Source organism: Xenopus laevis, chromosome 9_10S (assembly GCF_017654675.1).
Source record: "Xenopus laevis strain J_2021 chromosome 9_10S, Xenopus_laevis_v10.1, whole genome shotgun sequence".
In the NCBI taxonomy this organism is placed as follows: Eukaryota; Metazoa; Chordata; class Amphibia; order Anura; family Pipidae; genus Xenopus; species Xenopus laevis.
Window position 1 is genome coordinate 66,702,877 of NC_054388.1, and position 22,951 is coordinate 66,725,827.

A 22,951-nucleotide genomic window follows, 5' to 3' on the forward strand; every position below is an offset into this window, starting at 1 on the left:
TATTTTTTCAGTTTTTATGCAAAAGTAATGCTCTGTTGAGTGCTTTAAAAGCATTGTAATCTTTAAATGTCCTCATGTTATGCAAACCCATGCATTGTGTGGGGATTTCGAGAATGCACATGTGGTATGTACTAGGGCGACTTTGTTTGATTGGTCCCCTTAAATCCATTTGCTCAGGGAGAAAAAGAATTGAATAGCTAGGCTTTCTTTGCTCCATGAAAAGTGAAATGCGTGAGCTCATATTATACTAAAAGATTTTTCAAGAACTCTTCACTCTTATGAAAAGATTACCATAATGCTTGCAAGCAAGGTTTATCTGCATGACTTTTTTTGTAGGCTTAAGCACAGGAAGCACAGATTACAATTGTCAGGGGACACTGAATGAGTTCTGATTTCAGCTGAAGCCTTTTTGGAAGAACAAAACCATATGACGTGATCCTGTCAGGATTCCGATATTTATTTCTTAAAAGCTGATTATTATTATTTCTTGCTATATTGTACAGCAGCTGGTCATTTCTGTGAATAGTACATATGAATAGTTACTAAGTGCCCCTAATTCTGGGTCTTCTCACAGTCTGTAACTTAGAGTTTGTGAAGAGAGGTGCTTAAAACACAGCAAGATCAGAATATTCCAGTCAATGAGGCATTCCTTAGCACCATATGAAACTGTAAGGCATATACAGTGTGTAATGCTACCATCTAGCTGCCGTTGATCCATATCATAATAATTAATCTGTATAAAGATGGCTGTATGAGGCTGACCACGCAAAGTAGCCAACCAATTGCCAGCCAAACAGAATGGATGGATACTGTGTGAGGGGTCATGCCTAAATTGGCCATCTTTTTCCCCCACTTTTGTAGGCTGACAAGCTTAATGTTTGAAACAATTTGTTGATGCACCAGACAACCAGGGCCGCCATCAGGGGGTACAAGCTGAAGTGCTTAAAAAGCCTAACAGCTGAAGTCCTGAAAAAACCCGAAGTCACAAAAACAGCAGAAATTGAAGTCCCGAAGCGGCAAAAAGATCTGAAGTCACGAAAACAGGTGAAATTGAAGTCCTGAAGCCGCGAAAAAACCCGAATTCACGAAAACAGCCAAATTGTAATCCCCTGGCCGCCAAAATATTATTTTAATACTCTATAGGCCCCTGCCACAAATATTTTTTAAAAAAATATTCTTTAGGGCCCCAATTTTTTTTTAATTTGTAAGGGGGCCCTGGCACCAATGTTTTTTAAAAAAAATGTTGTTTGGGGCCCCAAATTTTTTTAACTTGTAAGGGGGATTCTGGCACCAATGCTTTTTTTAACTTATAGGGGGGCCCTGGTCCCCAATAGCTTTTTATAACTTGTGTGTGGGGGGGGTTACCTTTTTTAGCGCTGATGTCTGTGTGGTCTTTTAACTGTGATGTGGAGTGGGTGGGATCCAGCCGGGGCTTGGGGACCGGGGACCCGAAAATTTTGTTGTACGGGGCCCTGTGATTTCTAATGGTGGCCTGCATACAACACTAACAGTTGGTCCATCGGTGAACAAACTTTTGAAGCATGCCCAATCATTGAACTACCCAATATCCATAGTGCACTATGGATATTGGTTTGTATTGTTGGCCCACCTTACACCTAGTCACAAGATTTTATTGGTTCATTCTTCCCACTGACTAAAGCTATAGACATGTGACAGATCTTGGTCTGTAGTGCTCTGAACAAAATAAATGTTCAGAACGACATACAACTTGGCATTCCCCTTACACTGAAAGTCCTGTTAATGAATAATGAGTGCTTTAAACAGTTGATGACTTGAGGATGTCTGAGAAATGAAAGGATACATTAACCAAGATTTTTCTTTTCATGTTTTCCCTTACAGGTTTTGTGACTGGCTGTCACAGAGTTTTCCCTTCAGCAGTCAATCATATCTACTTACACAGGCAGTTAAACATTCAACAAAGAAGATATTTCTTTTTCCGGAGACAAAGGAGTGCTGCTTATAATATAGTTTGGCCAGGTACAGTTTCCCCCGGCTCATCCAGTTCCTGAGGTACTGTCGTTTCTATTATCTGATTTTTTTCCCAGTCAATAAAAAGGTTGACTGCACTGCTGATCAAATATATTCATCCACTGACAGCCATGATCTAAACTCCTGGTCTTGTTACCTGGTCTGGGATTTATATCCTAGACAACAGGCTTGCATGTTCCCAACTTCTACGTACACAATGTCATGAAAAATAGGTAATTAGTGTATAGGTTAGCAAAGCCTCTAGTTATATGGTTATAGGCAATCTGGCAAATGATGAATGCTCAGGGGGAGGGCATCAGCTTCAGAGGTGCTGCTAGATTATAAAAATAAACAATCATTTTTTGCACATTTTGTTTTCCAGCCACCTTGTTCTTTTACTATTAGACTTACTGTTGTGAATCTGATGTGGTTTCCATTAAGGGAAACTACAAAATACTGTAATAAGTTTTTATTATTGCTAATACTATTTTGCAGAGTCTAAAAAGCCATCGGCTCAAAATAATACATCTTTCTGTACACTGCGGGTTGCAGGAGCTTCACATAAGAGGCACAACAGTAAGAGCAAAATTAGTTTGGAAAAAATCCATTCTGTTTCCAGTTAGAAGTTAGAACCTCTTTAGATGTGTAGGAGGTGGAGAAAAGACCAGTTTTCATGTATCATCAAACTCCTTGTTTGCCAGTGGGGTTTCTGTTGCAAGACAGAAGGATTCATAACAGCCCAAACACTAGGGTACAGGCACCAAGTTTATACCATTGTGAAACCAGTGTATAACTGCTTGGTGTTGGTAATAAATCATTGGCCCCTTGAAAGGTTGGAACAGTTTTAGCATCAGGCTAAAATACATTTATATTGGAAAAACAGTATTTGGGTGGATGTAGCATCTAAATCAGATAGTATAATTGTATGGTCCTGAATTTACACCATCAGTTTTTAGTTGCAGCTCATAGATAAACAAAGAGTTTTGTAATTATTTTTTTTGCACTGTATATGTGTTATCAGGTTTGACTTTAGCAGAACTTCAGTCGTCCTATAGCATTAAAGCATTTACATATACAGAGCAACATGTTGCAGTTTTAAAAGCTCAAAAGCTTAATAATGGCAAGTAAAATATCCTGGCATTTCAAGTACACAAAGGCCCAAGGCAGCTTTCAGCAGCCTCTTTTGGTATTTTCCTGTTTGGAGCTAGAATTGTAATAGGAAGAAAACAAATGGTTAAATATGTGTCTATATAAAACCATTTTAAAATTGCTAAATCTATTGTGAAGAAACCGTAGATGGAAAAATGTATTGAAATTAATGGAAGATTTGGTCTCAAAACCATTGCCAAACAGATTTTAGTTGACATATTCATTAAGTAAGGCATTTTTACATAGAAAGTGTGAATTTTATTTCACCTACTATGTACTTATACAATTTAGCATGGGACAATTCAAACCCTCACTGTTAACGGGGTGCTTGCATTAGCATTGTTTATGAATCCAAAACATTATAATTGTTTGTGTTTGGTGAATTAAAAAAGTAGAGCTTCACGGAGTAATAGTTTTTTAATTTCTCCAACTCTAATTCTAGATCTGTCATCTTTTATATGCATTTAAGATGCCTTGTAAAATTCATTTGAAACAGTGATTTGTTATGAAAAGTGCATGGTGCACACCTGTGCTTAAATCTTCACACTTACATATACAGGTATAGGACCTGTTATCCAGAATGCTCTGGGTTTTCAGGAAAAGGGATCTTTCCGTAATTTGGATCTTCATACCTACCTTAAGTCTACTAGACAATCATGTAAACATTAAATAAAACCAATAAGCTGGTTTAGCTTCCAATAAGGAATAATTATATCTTGGTTTGGATCAAGTACAATTTGATCATAATGGAGTCTATGGGAGAGGGCCTTTCCATAATTATTCTGTATAATGGGTTTACAGATAAAGGATACCATACCTGTATCTTAGTGCTTAAAGATAAATATAGGAAAATATTATATATGTTTATCATTTAAATTGGGTTGTCATACTCTTTGAGTTGCGTTGCTTATGGCACACAGTACAATTTGTCTACATAGTGGTATCTTTTAGTCATTACTTATTGGAAGGGATCTCATCTGTAAATTATTTTTGAGGAATTTCTTTTTTGTTTTTCAATTAATTTTCCCAGGCAATCACCATTTCCCTCTCTGCTGGGGTATGTGGTTAAAAGGATATGTAAGTTAGTTCTAAGAGGCTGTGTTAAGTTCAGAAGGGCCCTGGAAAGGATACTGAATCAGCCTTAAGGGGTTTTCTTGGTGACTTATGAAGGTCGCTCATAGAACTCAAAGGGCAACTTGCCATGGAGCAAAAGGAACTATCTGAGAAAATGATCCCATTGTCATGCTTCTTTTTCTGATTTTCTTTTCCAATCCTCTTCCTTTAAGCACATAATGAACCCAGACTATGTGACGACAGGCTTTGTGCCCAACTGGGGAGACTACATTGAAATTAAGGACTATGATCAGATTCAAGGGCTTCGCCAGGCTTGTCAACTAGCCCGTAATATTTTACTTATGGCTTGGAAAGAGTTGAAAGGTAAAAATCTCTCTGTATAAATTCCCAGCATGAGCTGCTGCTGTTTTATTATATATCAAAATAAAGATTTCTTGCCTAACTAGTAAGAAACTATTTAGCCATTATTATTTTTCTATGGTTCATGTGTCACAACAAAATAATATGATAATTAAGTGCCAGTTATTTTGTTACCAAATTACTCACAGTAGATTGCAATCAAGCCAACATGATTGAAACTCATGTTGAACTCCACTCATGGCTCATACCCTCCACTGAATCTATAGTAACAGTTCATTGTTCCTTCCTGCTGTAGGTTGGCATGACAACTGAAAAAATAGATGCACTTGTTCATGATAAAATCGGATGTTGAAATGCATATCCTTCTCCACTAGGTTATGGAGGATTCCCCAAATCTGTGTGCACGTCAGTACACAATGTGGTGTGCCATGGAATCCCTGACAGGTATAAATTAACTACTTTCATAACCTGCAGAGTGACAAAATGATCATGTACTTTTTCACTGGACGAGATCATGCAGTTAATAGCAGTTCTGCTCTAAATCTTCTTGGTGCAACCAAAGCCATATTTATGTAAAAATGTATCATGTGGAAAAACTCACTATTAGACCAAAAAACTTCAGCTTGTATAACTATAATCCAGTATTTGGCTTAAATCTTTGTGTTTTAGATTTTGCTTGGCTGAATGCTATAGTTACATGACTTTAAACCTCACAACAACAGAATGCTACAAATTATGAAATTGTTTTCATTTCTCTCAAATTTGAATATGCAAGTCAATACAGATATGATACATTACAGTCTTGCAAGTCTTATAAAATATTCCTGAATACACCAATACAATAAAATTAGTCCTAACAAGCGATCACGCAATTAGGAGACCCAGACTGAGCTTTACAGAATCTTTATCTGTTGACTTTAATGTATACCTTTTGATTATATACTAAACACTTGGCACATTACCACAACATTAATTAACAGTTTTACAAAAATTGTTCATATACATAGGAAAATGCAAAGAATGAGAATAAACTTCCCTAGTAACTTTTATTTTCATTTTTGTAAACCATGCTGGTTTGAAGAGCAAACAATTTCCTTTATGGTTTAATGTGCTCATTAAACATTTGATTCATGTATTGGAGAAGATTGACTCCATGGGGGTTATTTACTAAGCTCCAAATGCCCAAAATTCCCTGCAATCCGAAAAATTCGTGATTTTGTTGTGTTATAATAGGCTAAAAAAAATCACAAAGTTTTCGGAATTTATTAAACCCCAAAGGGCTAAAAAGCCTGAATATAAAAATCCGGCATCTCAAACCTGTCGAGGTTGCATAAAAGTCAATGGGAACAGTCCCATTGATTTTTGGTTGTGTCGGGGTTTTGGGCAATTTCACTATGTTTTCTGATGTTATCTGAGCTTTCGGAGAAAAATTCAGAGTTTTCGGGGAAAATTCACGAAAAAATCGTGAAATTCAGAGCTTTTCCCGCAAAGGTAATTTTCGGGAAAAATGTAATAATAAATAAGCTTGGAAAACCCGAGCAGGTTAGATCGAAGTTTGTAGCAGCCGATATTGAGATAAATTTGGACCTTGATAAATAACCCCCCATGTGTTCGAGAGTTTAAGCTACTCAAACCTTTCCTTAACAGCAGATATGTCAGGCCCTGTGCTTAGCAATTCATACAGGAGGGCTGTCCAACCAATGTCCTGTAGTTCAGGGAGCTGCTACCTGCTCTCCTATAGCTGTTGTTGGCCTACAATACCAGCCTTTAGCTGTCAACAGTGATGGGATTCATTGTATTATTACCACTGGAGGGAGACAGACAAAAAAAACCTTGGTATACAGCAAATGATGCAGTATTCTGAATATATCACACATCAGAAATTAACCCTATCATTAAAGGGGAACTATAGCAAAAATGAAAATGTAATATTATCTTCAGCATACTGAAATAAGAAACTTTCTAAATACAATCAATTAAATATTCTGTACGATTTCTGAAATAATCAAGTTTAACTTCACTATTCCTCTCTTAGCATCTGTTTCTCTTCATTCTGTCTTCATTCAGGAGTTGGGTGTCAGATAAATGATCCAATATATCTTATAGGGGGCTCATTTTGCCTAGAAGATGTATTAGAGCTCGCTCTATTAAAATCACCAGACATCATCGTGTCGCTCTACATGAGGAATTTGTGCAAAAGGCAGTTATTTTGTTCGATTTTGTTTGTACTGGAATCAGTTATTTGAATGAGCTCTAACACATCTGCTAGGAAAGGAAGACCCCCCCATAAGATATATTGAATCTAACTGTCAATGACTACCCAACTCCAGCATGAAGAGAGAATGAGGAGAAACAGATGCTGAGAGAGGAATCGTGAACATAAACTTGATTATCTCAGAAACAATGCAGAATTATTAATTGATTGTATTTAGAATGTTTCATACTTAAGTATGAGGAAGCTTATATTAAACTTTCATTTTCGATAATTTTCAATAGTTCCCATTTAATATAGTGTGGAGACTCACACAAGGTAGATAGAGCTCTATGTCAGGAACGCAGCATTCTAGTTTTTTTCCCAACATCCTCTGCCAGCTTGTTCTTTTAGCTCATTAAAGATAGTTGGATCGCTTGAGCTCAGCTTTAGAATTTGCAGGTGATGTTTTTCAAAGTTTAGGCAAAGGTCGATGTTTTTCAAAGGACATAATTTCCATTGACATTATAATTGTATTTATTATTATTATCCATTATTTATATTGCCCCAAAGCATTAGCACAGTAGTTTACAAAGATAGACACAATAGTCCCAGTCCTAATTGAGCTTACAATCTAAAGTCCCCATCACATACAAACAACACATTAGGGCTAATTTCATTAAGAGACAATTTACAGACATGAATGTTTTTAAATTCTTAGTTAAATAAAGAGTGCCCTAATATGTTAGGTACAGTGCAATAAAAAGTTAGACGTTGAAAAATAAAACGCAAAGTGCAGCTTATATAATTTATTCCAGCAAGGTATGAACATAATTTAATTTGGCAGTGTGACTTTAACAGATTGTTTCAGATTTTAGAGGTTTCGGTAATGTGAAAAAAAAAAAGATGGCTTCATAGAAATTTCAATTTAATAAGACCTTTTTTCTTCACATGAAAAAATTATGTATTTTCTTTATGAACACCAATACCTTTTATGCAAATAAACTTATTCATAGCTATGAAAGCTGCCATGTAGGGACTTGCAAGGCACAGCACTCACTTTGCATAGCAGATATGGAATTAGCTATTTAGAGTCAAATCGTTTTAGTAATTAGAGGGCAAATGTCATTCACTCCAGCTCTCTAAAGCATAAGAAAAAAATGTAGTATACTAAACAGTGATGCTGTTTATGCTGTTTTCCTTAGTTTTTGTGTTTTACATTAAAAAAAGTCAGAATTAAATCTGCTTGCTTAACATCATGGCTTGGACCTGAATGTTTTTATTTAGCAAATATAAGGCCCAAATTCTCACATTTAAATTTATAATAAAGGTACCTATGCTTGCTCCTTGCAGTTTACTCCTAGTGCCAAAGTAATAACTCTGCCTGCTTTGATAAATTGTTTTCAATATGTACATGGTGCACGGATGCACTCGTGCAGTGGAATAAACCTCTTTAGGAATTGTTACTTCCAAGGTTCCCTTTGCATTTTTTTACCTACATGCATCCGACTTGCGTCTAGTTTTTGGGGGGATTTGGCTCCAGGTACATTGAAAGTAACTATTTAAGCACACAACAAAACAGAAAACTGCTGCTGCAACTTAACCAAGATTTACCAAAGTAGACACAAATTTGCTTCTGTATCAATAAATGGTGCATGAGTTGTGGTAGATACTGTTTTGTAGGCACCCACCATTGTTCTAGAATTCTGGAAAAAAAAACATCAGTGTAAGTAAAATATGTGGCAATTTGCATGGGTTTTTGTGCCTAGCCCTTTGTACTTAAACAAAACAAGCCCTAATTAGGCATCCATGTGTTTACGTCAAGCACTTCAAAATGAAGACATTATCAACATTGACGTAACTCTGAGTCATCCTTGTCTGTTTTGTTTGTGTAATTTAATCCATTGTGGCCTTCTATTATTCACGTTAACTAAAACGTTTGCTTGTAGAACACTTTCTATGCCCCATTTGGGCCTTTGAGAGTTGTTGAGTATAGGTGTAGAAAAGAAAAAGGGCCACAAAGGTTAAGGGGCAGATTTACTAATCTCGAGTGAATGGTTCGAATTAAAATTTTGGGTACTTCGACCATCGACTAAGCTATATTCGACCATTCGACTTCGATACGAATGATTCTAAGTAAAAATCGTTCGACTATTCGACCATGCGATACTGTCTCTTTAAAAAAAACTTCGACTTCATACTTCGCCAAATTAAAGCTACCGAAGTGCAATGTTAGCCAATGGGGACCTTCGAGAGCACTTTTCTAAGTTTTTTTCGGTCGAATAAAAATCCTTGGATCAATCGCTAAAAATCGTTCGAATTGTTCGGTTCGAAAAGGCCAAGGCAGTTTGGGGAGATAGTCGCGCAAAAGACGAGGCGATTAGTCGCCAGGCGACAAAATCTCCCCGAATCTCCTTGTGTGGCCTTACCCTAAGTGTGAGACAAAAGTAGTTGTTGACATTTTCCTAGATTAAAATATGTGTAGTAACATGCTGGTGTTGTCTGAGACAAGCAGAGCCATTGCAAACAGGGGTGTCTTCTCCAGGACTAGAGGATGGTTACTAAGAAGTAATTGGACAAACGTGTAATATATACAGTACAGGCAAAGTTATTTTATGCAGGTCATGAATCTCAAGGGGACTTATTATAGTCTTACTTTTTCTAAAGTGGGGTACATTATTTCTCTCAGTCTACTCAGATATGACATCATCATTAAGCAATGAGTCTTCCTAATGACCTAAAGTACAGTTTACAATTAAATAAATAAGCTATTCAGGATTTTAGTATTCTAATATTATTAGCATTATTCATGTATTATAAGAACGGCAAAAACTGTGCAAATGCAGCAGTCTTAACCCTAAAGGTTTATTGTGTTTAGACAACAGAAAACAGAGAATTTAAACGAAAAAAATGGTGTCTTCTGCTGCATTTTGAAACTCTTACATCTTTCTTATTCATTCACAGAAATATTTTAGGTTCTGTCTTACAGAGTTTATAGCAATACCAATTTGAACATTATGGATTAAAGATCATTTGAGCTCCTGCAAGATCAGCAAACAATTTGGAAGCTCTCTAGAATGGAAGGGGTTATACGGCACTTAGAAACAAGAATGGCTCAATAAGTCAGTGTTTATTTCTAACACAGCTGTTTTCTTTTCTTTTTTTTTTTTTATATATTTTTACCTTTTCAACTCTGGTTTTATTCCAAGTGGACCCTGGCCCGACATGAATTTAAGGCTGGAATCAAATGAACTGGGATCAATGTTGGCCTAAGTGAAATGTCAGCCAAATCCTGCTATGTGTCATGTTTTTGAGAAGGTGTAATTGTTATTGATCCTGTGTGCAGTTAATGCAGCGCCCCACAGTACTGTGCAGCTGCTCTAGATAGATATGTATGAGATGAGCTAACGGGAAGAAAGCCAGCATTTTTCTTTCACTCTGCCGAGATTGATCTTCCTCTTCCTGCTGAGTAGGGCCTGTCATTATCTTACTCTGTCATTAGAGGCTACATTGGCCTGTGTATGTCAGTCTATTTGGACAGCAACTCTTTTGCTAGCAGTGCTCCCTACATTTATTAAAATCTCTGAAGATAGTGTTGTGTTCCATTTCTGGCACTGGTGCCTTTAACCCTCTACTGCTAAACACACTATGGCCTCAAATCTCAGTAATGGGCAAAGGTTTTTTTTTTTAATGCTGAAGAACTCTTCTATATAACGCAAACTCAGGACAGTAGGAAAGTCTTGTTTTGTTTAAGCCAATATGGGAAGCAGGAAGACTGAATTTGTCTCTTGGCATGTGTATATAAACAATACTCTATGAACCTGTCATACATCTAGGAAATACTGCTTGGTGCTGCAATAGAATGTATTTTGTGTGGCAAAACCATATATATATAATGGTTATATATTATATATAATGGTTATATATGATAAAGGTCCCAAGAGGGACCGAAACGTCGGTTATACATACCATGTAACAATACATGTTTTTTTCACTGCAAAGACCCCTGGTGCTGTTTTTTTGTTCTTTTTATATATATATATATATATATATATATATATATATATATATATATATATATATATATATATATATATATATATATATATAAAATACTGGTATTGCACGCACTCCAGAAAAATCGCTGTTTATTAATATCGGTTCATGGTCTAGAACCTTTCCATATGGTTATACATCTTGAGAAAGGTTCTACCGGTAAATCATGAACAGAAACGTTGATGTGCTGTAATGCTACATTTTGATTATTAAACAGCAATTTTTCTGGAGTGCGTGCAATACCAGTATTTTTTAAATTTTCCAATTTGTGCACAGCACCCACTAATTAATGTTTAATTAATGTTTAATTAGGAAAAGGAGAGCGTGTGTGGACCAAACTGAGTAAGTGTACAAATTGACAGTGATTTATTTCCCTACATTCCTTGTAGTCTCCAGTCTCTCGGGTGGCATCTGGAATAAATGTACCTTTTTGAGTAACACAAAATAATCATAATAATAATAATAAGTATCATTATTATTATAATTATTATTATTACAATAATAATAATTAGGGATGCACCGAATCCAGGATTCGGTTCGGGATTCGGCCAGGATTCGGCCTTTTTCAGCAGGATTCGGATTCGGCCAAATACTTATTTTTCCCCTTCCCACTCCTAATTTGCATATGCAAATTTGGATTCGGATTCGGTTTGGTATTCGGCCGAATCTTTCGCAAAGGATTCGGGGGTTCGGCCAAATCCAAAATAGTGGATTCAGTGCATCCCTAATAATAATAATAATAACTATTATTATTACAATTATCTAAATCAGAACATCCAGTTGCATTTGATTTTAATCTATATGAGTATAACTTATCGTAAATCTCAAAAAAACATAATATTGAGATAAGCTCAACCTTTGATAAATGTTCCCACAGTGTTTGGCTTACAACTTCTTCTTTGACTAAAGAAAAACACTAAACTGTGCTTTGAAAAATAAATATCATAGTGAACAACATTTCAATGTAGGACTTGTTATTTTTTGATATGACAGAATGGACGATGGTCTTAATACTTTTACATTGGATACAGGACTTTTTGTCCATTCCTGGGATAGCTTTCAAATTAATTGGTGTTCTCTGAGACATATGTAGATAAGGGGACCTATACATATTATTTTCTAGAAGCATCAGCAGTTCGGTGTTATTACTTTATTTAAAGTTAATACAGTAAATCCCTTGTTTTTAATTTTTTTATGAGTAGAAAATGTTTTGAAAATATTGTAAAATCAAGGAAATGCATTATTGGTGTAAAATGGTGTAAAATGATCGAGAACTCAAAATCGGGGGATGTAAAATTGAGGCTTCACTGTAATTATACATTCTACTCTTAAGATTTCCATTCAACAGTTACTAATAAAGAGTAAAAAACAAAGGAAATCTGTGCCTTTAAGCAACAAAATCAATCTTATAATAAAAAAGGAATTAATGTATATACTTGCTCTCTCGAGTCAGCATTTGTTAAAAATATAAATACTGTAAATCTCAAGCCCTAAAGTATGGTGTTTGGTTTACACAGCTTGTGGTGGCTTATTAATTCCAAGACCCATTATTTCCATGAACTCACGCCTTAATGTTAGATCATATGCCTTTGTAATCTGCAGTCAAATTTAAAAATATACCATGCTGGGCATTTTAAGTCTGCTGCCCAGTAGGAGGCATCTGTCATGTCTGTGTACACAAATCTAAAACTGATTTAGCAAAGCTAAATTATAATGTGCATTATAATACTAAATGATTATTTTATAAGATATGTGAGGAAGCATTATATTTAGCAGTGGCTGCTGTACTTGCCAAAGTGGGGTCAGAAAATGACCCTCCCAACTTCCATATTAAACAGGGTTTTGGACTCCATAAAGCAAAGCCAACAATAGAATTGAAAGGCAAAGTCCTTGAGTTCATCAGGTTATAAGCCTCAGAGCTACTCTTGGGTTACAGCGGGGGTATGGCTTAGAGCCTTTATATTATTATGTGTATTGGTCAGTTTTTGGTCACTGGTATAGCCAGAGGCTGTGAGATTTTATTTAATTTTTTTGTTAATTAACTAATTCCAGTCCAGAAAATACCACTGTGCTTGTACTTGGCATTATGATTAGGTTTTAATATGCAAGTATTCCCTGAAGAGCAATAGTCAGTGCTAACAGCCATTTTTCTGACCCTTAATGAAAGGTAATTAGTCTCCTATTTTCACTGGAGTAGGCATAGCGGTTTAGTTTGTCTGTATATATCTGCATGTGTGAGTTTTGTTGTTGTATACTAAATTATCACTATTGCTATTGTACCAAATTCAAAAACAACTTACATGAAGTTGGGACTTCAGTGGGAGAGCTGTCAGCATAAAAGCTTTTGCTCTATTGAGTGGACTTTTCCAGGTAGAATATTTGCAACAGAATTCAGGGAATTGTCACTGATAACAATCAGGGAATTGTAACCAATAACATTCTGCCCCACATATGTAAAAAAAAGTACATATTTTGCTTAAGTACAGTTACCCAGAGCTACCAAACATTAGCTTTCAAATGGGTGACATGGAAATGCTTCCTTATGATTGGTTGCTATAGGAAGTAAGAACGGTAGCACCAAATATTACATACGGTAACTTCCTATGTTTGTCATCCCCAACTAGTGGCTTGTGAGTTAAATGTAGCTCACCAACCCCTTGAATGTTGCTCCTAGTAGCCTTTAGTTGCACAAAAACCAGGTATACTGCCAATGCACATAGGAGCTACCAATAGGAGCTGCCAATCACAGCCCTTATTTGGCCCCCCAGAAATTTTTTTCCTGATTGTGTTGCTCCCTAACTCTTTTTACATTCGAATGTGATTCACTGGTATAAAAGGTTGGGGACAGCTGCCCTATGTTATTAATGTTTCTCTTCTGTTGAGACCATTAAGAAATGGGGGGAGATAAATTATTTAGAAAGTGTATGTTTGGAATAGGGACCTACCAGATCCAGAATTTGGGATTCGTCCAAAGATTTGGCCCTTTTCAGCAGGATTCGGATTCGGCCAAATCCAAGGGGCCGATTCACTAACTTCGAGTGAAGGATTCTAAGTAAAAAAACTTCGAATTTCAAAGTATTTTTTGGGCTACTTCGACCATCGAATGGGCTACTTCGACCTTCGACTACGACTTCGACTTCAAATCGAAGGATTCGAAGTAAAAATCGTTCGACTATTCGACCATTCGATAGTCGAAGTACTGTCTCTTTAAAAAAAACTTTGACCCCCTAGTTCGCCATCTAAAAGCTACCGAAGTCAATGTTAGCCTATGGGGAAGGTCTCCATGGGCGTGCCTAACTTTTTTTGATCGAAGGATATTCCTTCGATCGTTGGATTTAAATCCTTCGAATCGTTCGATTTGAAGGATTTAATCGTTCGATCGAAGGATTATTCCAAGTAGAGCCTCTTGCAGGCTGCCAGTCCACATAGGGGCTACCAAATAGCCGATCATAGCTCTTATTTGCCATCCCAAGGGACTTTTTCATGATTGTGTTGCTCCCCAACTCTTTTTACATTTGAATGTGGTTCAAAGGTAAAAAAGGTTGGGGACCCCTGGTTTAGACTTTAGTAGAAAGCACTATTGCACACGTGCCTTAGTAAAGAGCAACATAGCACTGAAACATTGCAAAGAAGGTACAAATATAATAAGTACTGTTATTTTTCCATGGTACAGAAGGACAGAGATTTGTAGCTCAAAATCTTCAAAGCTATTTCTTACACACAGTAGTTTGTGACTTGTAAATAATAATAAATATTTAATCCTTAAAAAATGTTTGCTAAAATGTTTTAACGTATGCATTGTTGCAAACCTTTTAATTTTCAACATAATTTGTTAATTTTCTAATTTTCTATATAAATGATCTGGTACAAAAACCGCATACATATCATGCTGTATGAGTTTACTGCAGCTATACTTAGCTCAGCTGTCTTGTTTGCTTGCTATTTCCTCCACATCTGGTTGTTTTGTTCCCTGCAGTTGGAACCAGTGACACAGAGACTGCAACTGAGCATTCCTAAAACGTCATCTATACATCCGTGCTAAGAGGTCAGTAGAGTCGTCTACCTATTAAATCATAAACAGAAAAGAGAGTAGTTAAGAAAAATGAATTAGAGGATTTGGCCAGGCCACAGAGTTATTTTTCTCAAAGGGAAGCCATGATTGCCTGGTTTGAAACTCCTACAGTCTAAAGCTGAATGAGATATTTCGGGTGTCGGAAGCATTTTTGCACTTGGTTTGATTAACAAACCTTGCCTGTGGCTATATTAGCTTTGAGGCCTGCTCATACAAACAAAGCTTCCTTATGTCAGCAAGTTTGGAAGAGCATTCATGATGTGTCCACATGTTCTCCCTCTTTCTGTTGCCCTCTCAGTTGCCTAAGTTAAAGCTAACCTCCTCCAGTTGATTTATGATCTTCAAACGACTTTAAAACAAGTGAATGTTTTGTCTGGTTTTAGATTGATACTAGTCTGTTTTCTGATATATTCATATTATTAAGCACATTGATTTTGCTAAATGGGTTTATGTTATGTGACCAGTTGTGCTTATGGACTAAAGTTTAGCTTTTGACAATAAATCCCTGATAAATCCCTGTATGAAAAAAGGACTTGGATTGTGTCTCTAGCAGGGAATACAGATAAAATGACTAAGCTTTCGAAGTCCATGTTTGCAGTGCTAAAGAACTACATGAATAATATAAGTACCAACAGTGATTTCTTATGATGTTTTGCTGGTGGACATCTCCTGGTAAGAACCTCAACAGTCTTTTGTTCTGTATCCTCCATCTGAGGGCTTATCTTGTATGTATTCAGTCCCTATCCATTGAAGAATAAAACATAGAAGAACGTGTATAAAACATTTATTTTTTTTAGTACCTAAAAAATGAGGGCACCATCAGGGACCTTTTAGGAAACCTGACTACCTAGTTCCTTGAATTTATTCAGTCGTCATGAAACTTCAATCATTTTCCACACTACAAGTTAATGAAAACCACTCTATTACTGTAAGATAAAATAGTTTTGAAAATGTACATGGCCTGAATTGCAAAACAAAAGACTTAATATGTATAGGTTGGAGGAGCGATTACAGAGGAATCGTATGCAAGAAACCTACAAATACATTACTTTCACGGATTGGAAAAGCAAGGAACCGTATTTTAGAAAAATGAGAATGCTATAACTCCTTGACATATGAAGTTGGAGGATGGGTAAAATAATAAAGATGTGCCGACATTACATAGCGGTAGGTACAGAATTGTTCTGCAGTATAAATGCACAGAAATTGATTTTAAAAAAAGATGCCCTGGTTTGCATTAGCATTTGCATCGGTTCCTCAATAAATGAAAATAAAACATTTAAAATGTCAGACTGAGAAGAGATGAACGAATCTGTGCTATGTTAATTTTGAATTACAACTTCCATTTAATTTAACATTGATTTTAAGAAAATATCGCCTAATATTCGTATAACCTGGTTTTTATCATATGTTCTAAGGAAACGAAATCAGAAAGCACAATTACATTTTTTTTTTTAAAATCTGTTTTACCACTTGATGCTTAAACAAGAAGGAAAGTGATTTATACTTGGGGTGACAAAGGTTAGGCACCCCCAAATGGTTGCATTTACTTACCATTGCTCCTATCAGCAAAAAACTGCACTGGCCCAGGGTTCTGCCAATGAGAACCACAGAGTGATCGGCATGCTCAGTAGAAAAAAATAGCCGGCTTTTTCTTTAAAGTTCAGCTTTTCGCTGATCACTTCATAGGGCAGATTGGCATTCTACTGCTCTTTTGATCAATTGTAAAATAGATGAAACTGAAGGGGCATCCTTTTCTAATTCCATAAATCTTCATGTTGGTATATTCTGAGTTTTCTTTAGGCTGTTTGTATGCCCTCAGTAATCCAGTAAGGCAATAAATAATAAACAGCAAAAACTTATTTAAGTTAGAACGAAACATACTTTTGGGATCATTTTCGGTACTCCAATTTGATATTCCAGATTCGTGGTATCTTTTCACAGTAGTAATTATTAATCACTTAACCAAATATACTGTTATATGGTTATATTATAAGTCGGTTGGTAAGTACCTTTCATTATAAACTTGGATATATGCTAAGTTTATAAGTGCATCTAGACAAAGATCCATAAGAGGCTGAATTATGGTAAACTTACCCTTTAAAGTGCATAAAGGTTCCACACAGATAGTATTCTATTAAAACATTAATTCAAGGATCTGAGATCTAGTGGGGAACCCTCTTACTATACTGTATGCTGTATAATTTAACCAAGCACTTTCACCTCCAGACTGAACACATTTTTTGATGGTTATAGGTGGTCAAGTAACTATTTATTAACCTTATTTTATTCTGCCATGCACTTATAAAGAATCTCTGCCTCTGATATTTTATTCTCTTACGGGATATAAAGATCAAAGATGATCAAATGTCTATACTGAGTAGTAAAGGGGAAGCAAAATTACTCTTGCATCATAAACCATGATTCCTGAAGTTAAAAGCCCCTGTGCCTTTAAACTGAGTGTTGGGATGGTCTGGCTGTGCCCCTGGAGGTTTGCTTATTTACAACGTAAAACAAGTTCCTGGGAAATAGAGGAAACCACATAAATATGGGTATCTGACTAACTGAGGTAGTAACTTGCACAGGTCACAAATCAATCTTTGAAATATGTTTGTATAAATCCAAATTTTACAGCATGCACATTTCAGTAGGAGCAATTTTTATATTTCATTTATTTTTCCTTTAAATCTGACTGGTAAGATAGTGTGCATCATGCATAGAAATTCTTTATAAACCCACAGGAAAATTGGTCATTCAGGTGGTTTGTTGAATATTGGATATTTAAAGTGTTTTTATTGAGCTTTTCGGTGAACTTTTTATATTCTAGTCAAAGGAACATTGGTTTATTGATCAATTGCAAAGATTTGCAGCCATTTGTCAGTAGAGTGCTTTAAAGGAAAAATTATATATATATATATATATATATATAACCATACAGAATTCAATAGAAATAGTTTTTGTTGCAAGGCTTAGGTTGACCTTGTGTCGGTTTAAATTATGTGCAAATCAAAATATACGACAATGTAAATTGTACCTTCTATGAAACATGTTGCTCATGTATTTTTTAGAAGCAGATGAGAACCACAACTCCCCAGGCCACATCTCTTTTGTGCACTTAGAATATATTATTTTAGGTTGTTGTTTATAGGAACTAGTGCTTGACAAACTGGACAGCTTTTGTAAGTGATACGATCAGGGAAGTGCCATAAGGTTTTACCCACTGGTTATAAATCACATAAACAAATATCCACCATATCACTTCCCGTGAGTGTGTTGATTGTTTGTACAAACATGTCCTGTAATTCACAGTTGAAAATCCCCTCCCAATTTTATTTATGGTTATGTACAATATGGCCTTCACTCTCCCTATATCATGGCTAGGTGTTTCTTGTTGATGCGGTATTCTGGTGATTTGTGCATACAATAAATAGCCTTAAATATGTATTAAATTAATGTTGCTATTGCAAACATATTGGCCTAAACAAACATGATGACTAGAGATCTGTCTATGAAAGAAATACAGTTTATCTGGATATATATTGTAGAAGTCAGACATAACTAATGCACAGAATACTTTGGTAAGTAAATATGCTACAAGTGGTTAGCTATTGTCAGTAACCTGATTGGACAAGGAAAAAATCACCATCAACCTTCACAATGATGGAGTGAAGAGATTCTATGCCACAGTGTCTGGTTTCCCTCCTACCAGAAGACTTGCCTGCAGAATTGTAAAAGTTATACCACAAGTTGCAAAATAGAAATGGGAAAACCAAGCTCTTTATTTTATCTTCTTTGCAGCATATTTCATTGTGCTTTAAAATTTCACTTTTAAAGGGGACCCGTCACCTTAAGAAATAATTCCAACTCCTATGTAATGATATTGGTCAAGCAAAATTAACTTCACTTACACTTTTTAAAGTATTTAAATCTTGATTTTTTTAGTCTTGAAATTTACAATCACATCATATAGGCAGTCACCATTTTGTAGACACTGTTATTAAATTTATTTGAAAAAGGGCTACAGGTGAGCCCGAAACGTCATGTTGTTGTAGATCTTCAAGCCATGTGCAAATAAAGGCTTTTTAGATTATTATCCTGATTGGAGCTGTGTCATATATTGAGACACTGTTATTAAGACAAACTTTGCATCATGCCAAAATCTTGTTTATGCACCAGAATGGGGTGCGTGATGCCCATTCCCAAGCACTGGCTATACAATGAAGAGGAAGGGAGGAATGAAGGAGGGCAGTGACATCTAGGTAGTGCTGATTGGAAAATGAAAGAAATTGCTTGTCCCGCCTCTATGCCTAAGGCATAAAGGAGGGGCAAGTATAATATGATTGACAGCTGAGACTTTTAAACAAGCTTTAACAGATTTGGATGTTTTAATAAAAAAAAGAATTTGGGTTTTATGTTTCATTATACAGCTTTTTAGGTCTGGGTGACAGGTCCCCTTTAAATAGACAATAAATAATATGTATATAGATTTTTAAAGCCTTTCTTGTTCATGTTTATACTCTACTCAAGTAGGAGAAAATCGGTAATCAAAGATATTCAGCTATTGGGGGAGGGGGATAGGGTTATAGTACAAAAACTGGTCCCACGGGTTGTTGTTATTATTATTAAAAAATATTTAGAAAATGCCAAAATCTTTTTTTTTCAGTTTATTTTCACTCTTTATTTTTTTTAAAATGTGTCCTGTTACCTACATTTTCAAAGATGTACTTAATATTTTAAGTTTCATACTGTATTTGAAATCTTTTTAATAAAAGAATATAACAACAAAAAAACACACAATGAATTTTACCAAGCTTGTCAGAATTCAGATGCTTAGTAATTACTTTAATTTACTTTAATAACATTTATTTTTTACATGGACTTAGTAATGGACTTAATAAATAAATAATTCAATATTTAATAAATAATTCTGTGTCCCAGTTTCATTTATATATATATAAAGTTTCATGATTTATATCTGTAGTTATGGGGGTTCATTTGATCTAACTGAGCTATATTTCTGGTTTATCCTACTGCTGCTATTTAAATCCATCATAGATTTGTCCTTCTTGTACACCTGTAACTGTAAACAAACATTTCAGATAATTACACTGATCTTGCCATGAGTTTTTTGAGTCTATAGTAACTGTAAAGACAGTTTAGATTGTTGTTTATCACCAAAAAGGAAGCAAAAAATGGAAAATAATTCAGCTATTGTCAAAATTTCTCTACGTCACACAGAATTGCACATTTATTTCTAGCAATATACATTTTTTTATATTTTGTCAGTAGTATTCCTAATAAGTAAGCCATGTGTATGTCTTTATTCAACTATTTTTAAAAAAATACTGTAAAATGTGACTACATTACCCTAGATACATTTAGGGGCCCATTCATGAAGTGAAGGAATAGAAGAAAAAATACTTTGAATTTCTATTGGCTACTTGGACCATCGAATGGGCTACTTCAACTTCTAATCGAAGGATTCGAACAAAAAATAGTTTGACTATTCGACCATTCGATAGTCAAGGTACTGTCTCTTTAAGAAAAAACTTCGACCCCCTAGTTCGCCACCTAAAAGCTACCGAACCCAATGTTAGCCTATGGGGAAGGTCCCCATAGGCTTGCCTAACTTTTTTTGGTCGAAGGATAATCCTTCGATCGTTGGATTAAAATCCTTCGAATCGTTCGATCCACCGATTATTCCTTCGATTGTTCGATCGAAGTATTTGCACAAAATCCTTCGACATTCGAAGTCGAAGGATTTTCATTCCCCAGTCGAACATCGAGGGTTAATTAACCCTCGATATTCGACCCTTGATGCATCTGCCCCTTAAAGTAAATATGCTAGACATCTCTTCCTGAATAACTAAACTGACTTTAATAAGTCATAGTAATGGATTTACTTAAGTTATATAGTACTAAACTTGATCCTCATCCTATGACAAACAGTCCGACAGGAGTCCTATATTTTACAGTAACTACACTGATCCACAAAATAAAGGGTTGAAAATCTTTTCCTCATATTAGGTATATCTCAGAGAATACCATGGAGACACATCTTTTGTGGGGAATGTGGATAAATGTGGTCGAGCATTAGTGGAAATTGCAAGAAGATGCAGAGATGAAGCAATAGCAGTTTGCAAGCCAGGGGCCCCCTTCTCTGCAATTGGAAACACAGTCAGGTAAACTGTACATACAGACAATGTGCCCTAGCCTGGTGACTAGGGCACATGTTATTGGTGGTTTGGTAGTAAACTGATGATATATGCTATGTCATGGCTTGACTGTTATCAATGTGTCAATTGAAACAGAACAGTTACAGTTGCAATTACTACTTAAACAGACAGTGCACCTTTATCATGTATGATGTATTTAGTAATCCGATTTAAATTACTTTCAGTTTTGCCTCTCTCTATTAAATTGCTTTCTGGATGCTGGACCCCAACCATCACAAATCAGCTTAATACAAAGGCTATATGTTTATTCATAATATGCTTAATTACTATGTCTTCTTTCAGATCATTCTTTTTCATCTTTATGTCTTATTTTCCACATATAGGGGTAAATTTACTAAGCAGCGAAAATTTGCCAGTGTCGGCTTCGCAGCCATCGCAAAACACTTTTTTCCACTAAAAAATATGATGTAAGTAACAGAAGAATGAGGAAGATTTATGCATTCTAGGGCACTTTGCCTGGTCTGAGCTGGAGAAGGCATGTCTGGTGAAAGATGTAATGTTCAGTACAATCCACAGCGTCCATTCGCCGGAACGAATCACCGCTAGCGTCTATTTCCTTTGCTAGTGAAGTGACACCTGCAACCGTTAGTAAATCGACGATGTCCCTGAAAACGGTAATGCTGGCGAATCTTTGCCAGCGTTAGTCACTTCGCCCTTTAGTAAATCTGCCCTATAACATGTTACCAGGGTGGGCAAATAGCTTCCCTCTGGTAGCTTTTTTTAACTGCAAATTAAACAATATTAATATTGATAGTGCATCTTTGCTCTCTGCACTAAGCTGAGTGGGGGGATGAAATCAAGTTTGCTGCTTAAGGTGGCAGGGAGGACACATTGCACCGATCCCTGCTTGTTATTTTGGGCCCTCTCAACAAGCCTCAGTTTTTAATCAGTTCCTGCCCCAACAGGTTTGTTTCCAAACTGTGAGTTGTCCTTCTTGGTATGGTGCAAAGAATGTGGGGTCCTACCCTGAAGACCTAATAGTCTTAGTGAAATGAATGAATATATGCTCTTCCAGTATGCTGTTTGTTATCCAGGATATTACTATAACTGTAGAACTAAGATTGATCTGACCTTATTTTGTGTATTCAAATCCTCTGTCCAAAACAAAGGTTTGCAACCAAGAGGCCACAATTCGCTGCACTAGGGCCAGTTTAATCACAAACCAATTTGTTTATATATATATATATATATATATATATATATATATATATATATATATATGTTTTGCAACATATCAATATATTATGTTTAAAATCAAGAATAAAATGACATTGCATATCATAGTATATGAAAGTGAAATGGATTCCTAGTTTTGCTTCAAATATACTTTAGTTTCTCATTTTCTGCCCATATGATTTTGAAATAGTACTATCTTTTATTTTTTTTACATTTTTTAAATTTTTTTAACCCAGGGCTTTAGAATGCCGAGCACCCATACACTATGTGGATGAATATACTGAATCACATTGTATGATTTATATGTATTTATTGCTTTAGAAATGTTACAAAGCCTGAATCTAACTTTAGTGAAACCACTTTGGGTAATATCTTATTTTATTGTAGACTTTTCCACAAAATTGAGTTTTTTGACAGTTTTGAATTATAGGCTAACTAGCGTCTGGTGGGGGAAGGGATGGTGTCTTTCTTTTCTTTATAGGAAATGTTGAATCAGACCCCTGCTGGGAAGAGAAATTTAATGCATATCTCACTATCTTACTATCCATGAATATAATAGAAGCGAATTCAAAATGCAGTTTTACTTTTGCAAAAAAAAAAAAAAAAAAAGATGCAGTACAAATCAATAGATGCACCTCATATTTTTGA

At 35.6% G+C, this 22,951-nt stretch overlaps 1 pseudogene; it reads left to right on the forward strand.

The window, feature by feature from the left end:
• The window catches only part of LOC108702269, a 50,311-nt pseudogene that overhangs the window by 737 nt on the left and 26,623 nt on the right, over window positions 1-22,951 (forward strand).